Below are 9,882 nucleotides of genomic sequence, written 5' to 3'. Positions count from 1 at the left end.
TTAGAGCTGGGCACTGGGGTTAGGTTTAGAGCTGGGCATTTGGGATTAGGGTTAGAGCTGGGCACTGGGGTTAGGTTTAGAGCAGGGCACTGGGGTTAGGGTTAGAGCTGGACATTGGGGTTAGGGTTGGAGCTGGGCACAGGGGTTATGGTTAGAGCTGGGCATTGGGGTTAGGGGTAGAGTTGGAAATTGGGATTAGGGTTAGAGCTGGGCACTCGGGTTAGGGTTAGAGCTGGGAATTGGGATTAGGGTTAGAGCTGGGCATTGGGGTTAGGGTTAGAGCTGGGCATTAGGGTTTGGTTAGAGCTGAACATTGGGGTTAGGGTTAGAGCTGGACATTGGGATTAGGGTTAGAGCTGGAGATTAGGATTAGGGTTAGAGATGGACATTGGGGTTAGGGTTAGAGCTGGGCACTGGGGTTAGGGTTAGAGCTGGGCATTGGGGTTAGGGGTAGACTTGTACATTGGGATTAGGTTTAGAGCTGGGCATTGGGGTTAGTGTTAGGGTTAGAGCTGGACATTGGGGTTAGGGTTAGAGCTGGGCATTGGGGTTAGGGTAGAGCTAGGGTTAGAGTTAGGTTTGGAGCTGGGCATTGGGATTAGGTTTAGAGATGGGCATTGGGGTTAGGGTTAGGGTTAGGGTCAGGGTTATGGTTCGAACTGGGCACTGGGATTAGGTTTAGAGCTGGAATTGGGATTAGGGTTAGAGCTGGACATTGGGGTTAGGGTTAGAGACGGACATTGGGATTAGGTTTAGAGCTGGGCATTGGGGTTAGGGTTAGAGCTGGACATTGGGGTTCGGGTTAGAGCTGGGCATTGGGGTTAGGGTTAGAGCTGGACATTGGGGTTAGGGTTAGATCTGGGCACTGGGGTTAGGGTTAGAGCCTGGGCATTGGGATTAGGGTTAGAGCAGGGCATTGGGGTTAGGGGTAGAGTTGGAAATTGGGATTAGGGTTAGAGCTGGGCACTCGGGTTAGGGTTAGAGCTGGGAATTGGGATTAGGGTTAGAGCTGGGCATTGGGGTTAGGGTTAGAGCTGGGCATTGGGGTTTGGTTAGAGCTGAACATTGGGGTTAGGGTTAGAGCAGGACATTGGGATTAGGGTTAGAGCTGGACATTGGGGTTAGGGTTAGAGACGGATATTGGGATTAGGTTTAGAGCTGGGCATTGGGGTTAGGTTTAGAGCTGGGCACTGGGATTAGGGGTAGAGCTGCGCACTGGGGTTCGGGTTCGAGCTGGGCACTGGGGTTAGGGTTAGAGCTGGGCACTGGGGTTAGGGGTAGAGCTGGGCACTGGGGTTAGGGTTAGAACTGGGCACTGGGGTTAGGGGTCGAGCTGGGCACTGGGGTTAGGGTTAGAGCTGGGCACTGGGGTTTCGGGTAGAGCTGGGTACTGGGGTTAGGGTTAGAGCTGGGCACCGTGGTTAGGTTTAGAACTGGGCACTGGGGTTAGGGGTAGAGTTGGGCACTGGGGTTAGGGGTAGAGCTGGGCATTGGGGTTAGGGTTAGAGCTGGGCATTGGGGTTAGGGTTAGAGACGGACATTGGGATTAGGTTTAGAGCTGGGCATTGGGGTTAGGGTTAGAGCTGGACATTGGGGTTAGGGTTAGAGCTGGGCATTGGGGTTGGTGTTAGAGCTGGACATTGGGGTTAGGCTTAGAGTTGGGCACTGGGTTAGGGTTAGAGCCTGGGCATTGGCATTAGGGTTAGGGGTAGAGTTGGAAATTGGGATTAGGGTTAGAGCTGGGAACTGGGGTTAGGGTGAGAGCTGGGAATTGGGATTAGGGTTAGAGCTGGGCATTGGGGTTAGGGTTAGAGCTGGGCATTGGGGTTTGGTTAGAGACGGACATTGGGATTAGGTTTAGAGCTGGGCATTGGGGTTAGGTTTAGAGCTGGGCATTGGGGTTAGGTTTAGAGCTGGGCACTGGGGTTAGGGTTAGAGCTGGGCACTGGGGTTAGGGGTAGAGTTGGGCACTGGGATTAGGGTTAGAACTGGGCACTGGGGTTAGGGGTAGAGCTGGGCACTGGGGTTAGGGGTAGAGCTGGGCACTGGGTTTAGGGTTAGAGCTGGGCACTGGGGTTAGGGTAGAGCTGGGCACTGGGGTTAGGGTTAGAGCTGGGCACTGGGGTTAGGGTTAGAGCTGGGCACTGGGGTTAGTGGTAGAGCTGGGCACTGGGGTTAGGGTTAGAGCTGGGCACTGGGGTTAGGATTAGAGCTGGGCATTGGGGTTAGGGGTAGAGTTGTACTTTGGGATTAGGGTTAGAGCTGGGCATTGGGGTTAGAGTTAGAGCTGGGCACTGGGGTTAGGTTTAGACCTGGGCATTGGGATTAGGGTTAGAGCTGGACATTGGGTTAGGGTTAGGGTTAGAGTTAGAGCCGGACATTGGGGTTAGGGTTAGAGCTCGGCATTGGGGTTAGGGGTAGAGCTAGGGTTGGGGTTAGGGTTGGAGCTGGGCATTGGGATTAGGTTTAGAGCTGGGCATTGGGGTTAGGATTAGGGTCAGGGTTATGGTTAGAACTGGGCACTGGGATTACGGTTAGAGCTGGGCACTGGGGTTAGGTTTAGAGCTGGGCATTTGGGATTAGGGTTAGAGCTGGGCACTGGGGTTAGGGTTAGAGCTGGGCACAGGGGTTAGGTTTAGAGCTGGGCATTGGGGTTAGGGTTAGAGCTGGTCATTGGGGTTAGGTTTAGAGCTGGGCATTGGGGTTAGGGTTAGAGCTGGACATTGGGGTTAGGTTCAGAGCTGGGCATTGGGAGTAGGGTTAGAGCTGGGCACTGGTGTTAGGTTTAGAGCTGGGCATTGGTGTTAGGGTCAGAGCTGGGCACTGGGGTTAGGTTTAGAGCTGGGCATTGTGGTTAGGTTTAGAACAGGGCATTGGGATTAGGGTTAGAGCTGTAAATTGGGGTTAGGTTTAGAGCTGGGCATTGGAATTAGGGTTAGAGCTGGGCATTGAGATTAAGATTAGAGCTGGGCACTGGGGTTAGGTTTAGAGCTGGACACTGGGATTATGGTTAGAGCTAAGCACTGGGGTTCGGGTTAGAGCTGGGCACTGGGGTTAGGTTTAGAGCTGGGCATTTGGGATTAGGGTTAGAGCTGGGCACTGGGGTAAGGGTTAGAGCAGGGCACTGGGGTTAGGGTTAGAGCTGGACTTTGGGGTTAGGGTTGGAGCTGGGCACAGGGGTTATGGTTAGAGCTGGGCATTGGGGTTAGGGGTAGAGTTGGAAATTGGGATTAGGGTTAGAGCTGGGCACTCGGGTTAGGGTTAGAGCTGGGAATTGGGATTAGGGTTAGAGCTGGGCATTGGGGTTAGGGTTAGAGCTGGGCATTAGGGTTTGGTTAGAGCTGAACATTGGGGTTAGGGTTAGAGCTGGACATTGGGATTAGGGTTAGAGCTGGACATTAGGGTTAGGGTTAGAGATGGACATTGTGGTTAGGGTTAGAGCTGGGCATTGGGGTCAGGGGTAGACTTGTACATTGGGATTAGGTTTCGAGCTGGGCATTGGGGTTAGTGTTAGGGTTAGAGCTGTACATTGGGGTTAGGGTTAGAGCTGGGCATTGGGGTTAGGGTTAGGGTCAGGGTTATGGTTAGAACTGGGCACTGGGATTAGGTTTAGAGCTGGAATTGGGATTAGGGTTAGAGCTGGGCATTGGGGTTAGGGTTTGATCTGGACATTGGGATTAGGGTTAGAGACGGACATTTGGATTAGGTTTAGAGCTGGGCATTGGGGTTAGGGTTAGAGCTGGACATTGGGGTTCGGGTTAGAGCTGGGCATTGGGGTTAGGGTTAGAGCTGGACATTGGGGTTAGGGTTAGAGCTGGGCACTGGGGTTAGGGTTAGAGCCTGGGCATTGGGATTAGGGTTAGAGCAGGGCATTGGGGTTAGGGGTAGAGTTGGAAATTGGGATTAGGGTTAGAGCTGGGCACTCGGGTTAGGGTTAGAGCTGGGAATTGGGATTAGGGTTAGAGCTGGGCATTGGGGTTAGGGTTAGAGCTGGGCATTGGGGTTTGGTTAGAGCTGAACATTGGGGTTAGGGTTAGAGCAGGACATTGGGATTAGGGTTAGAGCTGGGCATTGGGGTTAGGGTTAGAGCTGGACATTGGGGTTAGGTTCAGAGCTGGGCATTGGGAGTAGGGTTAGAGCTGGGCACTGGTGTTAGGTTTAGAGCTGGGCATTGGTGTTAGGGTTAGAGCTGGGCACTGGGGTTAGGTTTAGAGCTGGGCATTGTGGTTAGGTTTAGAACAGGGCATTGGGATTAGGGTTAGAGCTGGGCATTGAGATTAAGATTAGAGCTGGGCACTGGGGTTAGGTTTAGAGCTGGACACTGGGATTATGGTTAGAGCTAAACACTGGGGTTAGGGTTAGAGCTGGGCACTGGGGTTAGGTTTAGAGCTGGGCATTTGGGATTAGGGTTAGAGCTGGGCACTGGGGTTAGGGTTAGAGCAGGGCACTGGGGTTAGGGTTAGAGCTGGACATTGGGGTTAGGGTTGGAGCTGGGCACAGGGGTTATGGTTAGAGCTGGGCATTGGGGTTAGGGGTAGAGTTGGAAATTGGGATTAGGGTTAGAGCTCGGCACTCGGGTTAGGGTTAGAGCTGGGAATTGGGATTAGGGTTAGAGCTGGGCATTGGGGTTAGGGTTAGAGCTGGGCATTAGGGTTTGGTTAGAGCTGAACATTGGGGTTAGGGTTAGAGCTGGACATTGGGATTAGGGTTAGAGCTGGACATTAGGATTAGGGTTAGAGATGGACATTGGGGTTAGGGTTAGAGCTGGGCACTGGGGTTAGGGTTAGAGCTGGGCATTGGGGTTAGGGGTAGACTTGTACATTGGGATTAGGTTTAGAGCTGGGCATTGGGGTTAGTGTTAGGGTTAGAGCTGGACATTGGGGTTAGGGTTAGAGCTGGGCATTGGGGTTAGGGTAGAGCTAGGGTTAGAGTTAGGTTTGGAGCTGGGCATTGGGATTAGGTTTAGAGATGGGCATTGGGGTTAGGGTTAGGGTTAGGGTCAGGGTTATGGTTCGAACTGGGCACTGGGATTAGGTTTAGAGCTGGAATTGGGATGAGGGTTAGAGCTGGGCATTGGGGTTAGGGTTTGATCTGGACATTGGGGTTAGGGTTAGAGACGGACATTGGGATTAGGTTTAGAGCTGGGCATTGGGGTTAGGGTTAGAGCTGGACATTGGGGTTCGGGTTAGAGCTGGGCATTGGGGTTAGGGTTAGAGCTGGACATTGGGGTTAGGGTTTGATCTGGGCACTGGGGTTAGGGTTAGAGCCTGGGCATTGGGATTAGGGTTAGAGCAGGGCATTGGGGTTAGGGGTAGAGTTGGAAATTGGGATTAGGGTTAGAGCTGGGCACTCGGGTTAGGGTTAGAGCTGGGAATTGGGATTAGGGTTAGAGCTGGGCATTGGGGTTAGGGTTAGAGCTGGGCATTGGGGTTTGGTTAGAGCTGAACATTGGGGTTAGGGTTAGAGCAGGACATTGGGATTAGGGTTAGAGCTGGGCACTGGGGTTAGGGGTAGAATTGGGCACTGGGATTAGGGTTAGAACTGGGCACTGGGGTTAGGGGTAGAGCTGGGCACTGGGGTTAGGGGTAGAGCTGGGCACTGGGTTTAGGGTTAGAGCTGGGCACTGGGGTTAGGGTTAGAGCTGGGCACTGGGGTTAGGGTTAGAGCTGGGCACTGGGGTTAGTGGTAGAGCTGGGCACTGGGGTTAGGGTTAGAGCTGGGCACTGGGGTTAGGATTAGAGCTGGGCATTGGGGTTAGGGGTAGAGTTGTACTTTGGGATTAGGGTTAGAGCTGGGCATTGGGGTTAGAGTTAGAGCTGGGCACTGGGGTTAGGTTTAGACCTGGGCATTGGGATTAGGGTTAGAGCTGGACATTGGGTTAGGGTTAGAGTTAGAGCCGGACATTGGGGTTAGGGTTAGAGCTCGGCATTGGGGTTAGGGGTAGAGCTAGGGTTGGGGTTAGGGTTGGAGCTGGGCATTGGGATTAGGTTTAGAGCTGGGCATTGGGGTTAGGATTAGGGTCAGGGTTATGGTTAGAACTGGGCACTGGGATTACGGTTAGAGCTGGGCACTGGGGTTAGGTTTAGAGCTGGGCATTTGGGATTAGAGTTAGAGCTGGGCACTGGGGTTAGGGTTAGAGCTGGGCACTGGGGTTAGGTTTAGAGCTGGGCATTGGGGTTAGGGTTAGAGCTGGTCATTGGGGTTAGGTTTAGAGCTGGGCATTGGGGTTAGGGTTAGAGCTGGACATTGGGGTTAGGTTCAGAGCTGGGCATTGGGAGTAGGGTTAGAGCTGGGCACTGGTGTTAGGTTTAGAGCTGGGCATTGGTGTTAGGGTTAGAGCTGGGCACTGGGGTTAGGTTTAGAGCTGGGCATTGTGGTTAGGTTTAGAACAGGGCATTGGGATTAGGGTTAGAGCTGTAAATTGGGGTTAGGTTTAGAGCTGGGCATTGGAATTAGGGTTAGAGCTGGGCATTGAGATTAAGATTAGAGCTGGGCACTGGGGTTAGGTTTAGAGCTGGACACTGGGATTATGGTTAGAGCTAAGCACTGGGGTAGGGTTAGAGCTGGGCACTGGGGTTAGGTTTAGAGCTGGGCATTTGGGATTAGGGTTAGAGCTGGGCACTGGGGTAAGGGTTAGAGCAGGGCACTGGGGTTAGGGTTAGAGCTGGACTTTGGGGTTAGGGTTGGAGCTGGGCACAGGGGTTATGGTTAGAGCTGGGCATTGGGGTTAGGGTTAGGTTGGAAATTGGGATTAGGGTTAGAGCTGGGCACTCGGGTTAGGGTTAGAGCTGGGAATTGGGATTAGGGTTAGAGCTGGGCATTGGGGTTAGGGTTAGAGCTGGGCATTAGGGTTTGGTTAGAGCTGAACATTGGGGTTAGGGTTAGAGCTGGACATTGGGATTAGGGTTAGAGCTGGACATTAGGGTTAGGGTTAGAGATGGACATTGGGGTTAGGGTTAGAGCTGGGCATTGGGGTTAGGGGTAGACTTTTACATTGGGATTAGGTTTAGAGCTGGGCATTGGGGTTAGTGTTAGGGTTAGAGCTGGACATTGGGGTTAGGGTTAGAGCTGGACATTGGGGTTAGGGTAGAGCTAGGGTTAGAGTTAGGTTTGGAGCTGGGCATTGGGATTAGGTTTAGAGATGGGCATTGGGGTTAGGGTTAGGGTCAGGGTTATGGTTAGAACTGGGCACTGGGATTAGGTTTAGAGCTGGAATTGGGATTAGGGTTAGAGCTGGGCATTGGGGTTAGGGTTTGATCTGGACATTGGGGTTAGGGTTAGAGACGGACATTTGGATTAGGTTTAGAGCTGGGCATTGGGGTTAGGGTTAGAGCTGGACATTGGGGTTCGGGTTAGAGCTGGGCATTGGGGTTAGGGTTAGAGCTGGACATTGGGGTTAGGGTTAGAGCTGGGCACTGGGGTTAGGGTTAGAGCCTGGGCATTGGGATTAGGGTTAGAGCAGGGCATTGGGGTTAGGGGTAGAGTTGGAAATTGGGATTAGGGTTAGAGCTGGGCACTCGGGTTAGGGTTAGAGCTGGGAATTGGGATTAGGGTTAGAGCTGGGCATTGGGGTTAGGGTTAGAGCTGGGCATTGGGGTTTGGTTAGAGCTGAACATTGGGGTTAGGGTTAGAGCAGGACATTGGGATTAGGGTTATAGCTGGACATTGGGGTTAGGGTTAGAGACGGATATTGGGATTAGGTTTAGAGCTGGGCATTGGGGTTAGGTTTAGAGCTGGGCACTGGGATTAGGGGTAGAGCTGCGCACTGGGGTTCGGGATCGAGCTGGGCACTGGGGTTAGGGTTAGAGCTGGGCACTGGGGTTAGGGGTAGAGCTGGGCACTGGGGTTAGGGTTAGAACTGGGCACTGGGGTTAGGGGTCGAGCTGGGCACTGGGGTTAGGGTTAGAGCTGGGCACTGGGGTTTCGGGTAGAGCTGGGTACTGGGGTTAGGGTTAGAGATGGGCACCGTGGTTAGGTTTAGAACTGGGCACTGGGGTTAGGGGTAGAGTTGGGTACTGGGGTTAGGGGTAGAGCTGGGCACTGGGGTTAGGGTTAGAGCTGGGCACTGGGGTTAGGGGTTGAGCTGGGCGCTGGGGTTAGGGTTAGAGCTGGGCACTGGGGTTAGGGGTAGAGCTGGGCACTGGCGTTAGGTTTAGAGCTGGGCACTGGGGTTAGGTTTAGAGCTGGGCACTGGGGTTAGGTTTAGAGCTGGACACTGGGATTATGGTTAGAGCTAAGCACTGGGGTTAGGGTTAGAGCTGGGCACTGGGTTAGGTTTAGAGCTGGGCACTGGGGTTAGGGTTAGAGCTGGACATTGGGGTTAGGTTTAGAGCTGGGCATTGGCGTTAGGTTTAGAGCTGTGAACTGGGGATAGGGTTAGAGCTGGGCACTGGGGTTAGGGGTAGAGCTGGGCACTGTGGTTAGGTTTAGAACTGGGCACTGGGGTTAGGGGTAGAGGTGGGCAATGGGGTTAGGGGTAGAGCTGGGCACTGGGGTTAGGGTTAGAGCTGGGCACTGGGGTTAGGGGTAGAGCTGGGCACTGGGGTTAGGGTTAGAGCTGGGCACTGGGGTTAGGGTTAGAGCTGGGCACTGGGGTTAGGGGTAGATCTGAGACTGGGTTTAGGGTTAGTACTGGGCACTGGGGTTAGGTTTAGAGCTGGACACTGGGATTATGGTTAGAGCTAAGCACTGGGGTTAGGGTTAGAGCTGGGCACTGGGGTTAGGTTTAGAGCTGGGCATTTGGGATTAGGGTTAGAGCTGGGCACTGGGGTTAGGGTTAGAGCAGGGCACTGGGGTTAGGGTTAGAGCTGGACATTGGGGTTAGGGTTGGAGCTGGGCATTGGGGTTATGTTTAGAGCTGGGCACTGGGGTTAAGGTTAGAGCTGGGCATTGGGGTTAGGGTTAGAGCTGGACATTGGGGTTAGGACTTGAGCTGGATATTGGGGTTAGGGTTAGGGCTGGGCATTGCGGTTAGGGTTCGAGCTGGATATTGGGCTGTACTGTACTGCACTGTAAATTCTATGGTAATTGGGGTTAGGGTCACATGTCGGCCACACCCAGGTAAGGATGGCAGATTTCCTTTCCAGATGTTTTTTTATGCCAATTGACAATGATCATCATTCAACTTTCAATTCATATTTTTATTGAATTCAAATTTCACCATCTCCCTTGGTGGGATTTAAACCCTGGTCCCCAGATCTTCCCCAGAGTCTCTGGATAACTAGTTAGGGTTAGGGTTAGGGTTAGAGCTTGGCATTGGGGTTTGGTTTAGAGCTGGGCACTGGGGTGAGGGTTAGAGCTCGGCATTGGGGTTATGGTTAGAGCTGGGCATTGGGGTTAGGGTTGGAGGTGGGCATTGGGGTTTGGGTTAGGGTTATGGTAAGGGTTAGAGCTGGGCATTGGGGTTAGGTTTAGAGCTGGGCATTGGGGTTAGGTTTAGAGCTGGGCACTGGGGTTCGGGTTAGAGCTGGGCATTGGAGTTAGGGTTAGAGCTGGGCGTTAGGGTTAGAGCTGGTCATTGGGGTTAGGGTTAGAGCTGGACATTGGGGTTAGGGTTCGAGCTGCATATTGGGGTTAGGTCACATGTCGGCCACACCCGGGTAAGGATGACAGATTTCCTTTCCAGATGTTTTTTTTATGACAATTGGCAGTGATCATCATTCGATTTTCAATTCATATTTTTATTGAATTCAAATTTCACCATCTCCCTTTGATTCAAACCCTGATCCCCAGATCTTGCCCAGGGTCTCTGGATAACTAGTTCAGTGACAATACCACTACCCCACCATCTCCCTTTGATTGTATATCAATTATGTTCATTATATCAAAGTACAGATTATTAATTGATGTTTCAGAAGATATAAAGAAACATTTACTGAGGCT

Source organism: Scyliorhinus torazame, chromosome 21 (assembly GCF_047496885.1).
Source record: "Scyliorhinus torazame isolate Kashiwa2021f chromosome 21, sScyTor2.1, whole genome shotgun sequence".
Lineage (NCBI taxonomy): Eukaryota > Metazoa > Chordata > Chondrichthyes > Carcharhiniformes > Scyliorhinidae > Scyliorhinus > Scyliorhinus torazame.
The sequence above is the reverse complement of the archived record's forward strand: the minus strand, read 5'-3'. Positions refer to the sequence as shown.